General features: G+C 38.7%; 1 pseudogene; it reads right to left on the bottom strand.

The window, feature by feature from the left end:
- Positions 1–412: 412 nt before the first annotated feature.
- On the bottom strand, positions 413–1,125 carry LOC103284746 (proteasome subunit alpha type-2-like; annotated as a pseudogene).
- Between the last annotated feature and the right edge of the window lie 1,470 nt (positions 1,126–2,595).

Genomic DNA, 2,595 nt, shown 5'->3' with positions numbered 1-2,595 from the left:
GGTCCCAGGTTCGATTCCGGTCAAGGGCATGTACCTTGGTTGCAGGCACATCCCCAGTAGGGAGTGTGCAGGAGGCAGCTGATCAATGTTTCTCTCTCATTGATGTTTCTAACTCTCTATTCCTCTCCCTTCCTCTCTGTAAAAAAATCAATAAAATATATTTTTAAAAAATCACATTTTCCCATCGCCAAAAAAGGTACCATCGTTGTCTTTTGACTCAAGCATTTAGTTAGTTTATATATATATATATTTGGATTTCACAGTTTATTATGAGTTATAAGTATCATTTTAAAAACACTAATCCATTAAATCATGTAGAAATAAGTATGCAAAAAGTTTGCAAAACAAAACATACTTGAAACATGTTTAAGTATAGAGATTATCTGCAATTCCAGATTTTTCAGTCACTTCATTATGCTGTGGCAGCCAAGTAGTCCTTAACTTCAGTTGTAGTGAGCCTTCTAAATCCAGCTTCATTGCAGAGTCCAACTTCTATGTTATCTTCTGTCATCTGCCCTCAAAGCTTTGCTTTAGGGTTACTATGGCTGTACGAATGGCATCTTCAAGTTCTAGCTCTTCATTTTATCTTTTCTCAAGAAAAGTTTTTCCATTCACACAGTTCCTTCCCATTGCTGTGGCTTTCCAGGCAAAGTAAGCTCCTGATGGATCTGACTGAAATAAATATGGTCGCCCCTCATTCCAACCACAAATTAGTAAAGAAACTCCAAATGGACAAACACCACCTGACTGGGTATATTCTCGCGTCACAGAAGCTACTCTCTGCACCAGCTGAGCCGTGGGAATGGGCTCTGGGTAAACAAGGTAATATTGCTGAGCTAGTCTCCGAGCTCTGTGCACAAGCGCTCTGTAATCTGGGCCCAGGCCACTATATACCAAGCCTATGTGTGTGGTAATTGGCTGCACTTTGTGTACCCTTCGCTCACCATACAGAATGGATTTCTGTTTCTTCTCTGTTGCTAATACCACACCATTTGCAGCTTTAATTCCCACGGAAGGGGCTCCTCCAGCTACAGCAGCCAAAGCATATTCAATCTGAACAAGTTTACCAGATGGGCTGAAAGTAGTCAACGAAAAGCGGTAACCATGCTCCGCCATCTTCACCCGGAGAGCTAGTTTATATTTAATGTGATGACTGACATATTAGTGATTTCACCTAACAGTTCCATCTAGCTAAGTTACTATGTGCTTTCTATTGATCTTAACCATTGTATGTTGCTTTTTCTCTTCTTTCTGGACTTTATAAATGGTTGTTTTTATTATTTCACATCTCCCTATATTAGCTTCATAGTTATAAATAACGTTGTTGTTTTATAGATTGCCATAGAAATTAAAACATGTATCTATGACTTGTTAAACTTCAATAAAAACTAGTATTTCTAAAAAAGACATACAACCCAATTTTTTGAATGGGCAAAAGGTTTGAATAGGCACTTCATGAAAAATCTCCAAATGGCCAATAAACATATGAAAAGGAGTTCCGTGTCACCTGTCATTAGGGAAATGCAAATGTAACCACAATAAATAGTGATACACACTCACCAGAGTAACTATCATTTTAACTTGGAAAATTTCATTTGATTTACCTTCCAGTTTACTAATTCTTTCTTTGAGTTATAAGTATCATTTTTTTGGACTGCATTAGACTTTATTAAGTTCTAAATTCCAGTTATTGTATTTCTGAGTTCTAGAACTTCTCTATGACTCACTTTTTATTGTTGTTGTTTTCGTTAATCCTCACCCCGGGGGATATTTTTTCCATTGATTTTTTAGAGAGAGTGGAAGGGAGGGGAAGAGGCAGAGAGAAAGAAACGTCGATATGAAAGAGCCACATCGATTGGCTGTCCCCTGAATGTGCCCCGATCAGGGCCGAGATCGAGCCTGCAACTGAGATATATGCCTTTGGCCAGAATCAAACCCATAACCCTTCAGTCCACAGGCAGACACACTAACCACTGAGCAAACTGGCTAGGGCTCTATGACTCCTTATTATAGTTTGACAAACTTCTCAATTTTGTCTTTCATTTCCTTGAGTATTTTAAGAAATTATTGAATTCTGGTAACTTCACTACCATCTTCCATGGCTCTGTTTCGTGTCTGTTTCTTTTGTTTTTTATTATGTTGTCCCATCTCCTTATATTCCATGTTATTTTTTATTCTGTGCTGGATAATTTACATGAAAAATAAAAGTAGAGAATTTGAAGCTTAGGACGATGTTCTCTTCCTCCACAAGAGGATTTATGTGAGTTTCTGGGGCATAAGGAATGCCATTATCACCACAGGGATTCATTATTTTGAAGTAAGGCTTCAGTATCTGCAAGAGATGGTCAATTTCCAGTCTTCCTTTACCCTGAAAGTGCAGTCCTTTAGAGTCCCAATCTAAGCCTTTGGTGTTTTTTAGATCCTCCTCCTAGTCTGTGGCTTACACTTTGAGTCTGTGGAATTATCTGTTCAAGTGTCACTGCCTCTATGGCATAGCAGGTGGCAGATGAATTAAATGGAGAGGAGACTGCAAGTCAACCTTCCCTCTTTGGACGTCCTTTCTCACCTAAATCTTGACCCTACAATTCTTCACTG

This window comes from Eptesicus fuscus, chromosome 21 (genome assembly GCF_027574615.1).
Source record: "Eptesicus fuscus isolate TK198812 chromosome 21, DD_ASM_mEF_20220401, whole genome shotgun sequence".
Taxonomy (NCBI): Eukaryota; Metazoa; Chordata; class Mammalia; order Chiroptera; family Vespertilionidae; genus Eptesicus; species Eptesicus fuscus.
Note: the sequence above shows the minus strand (reverse complement) of the source record. Positions and strands in the feature narration are given on the sequence as shown.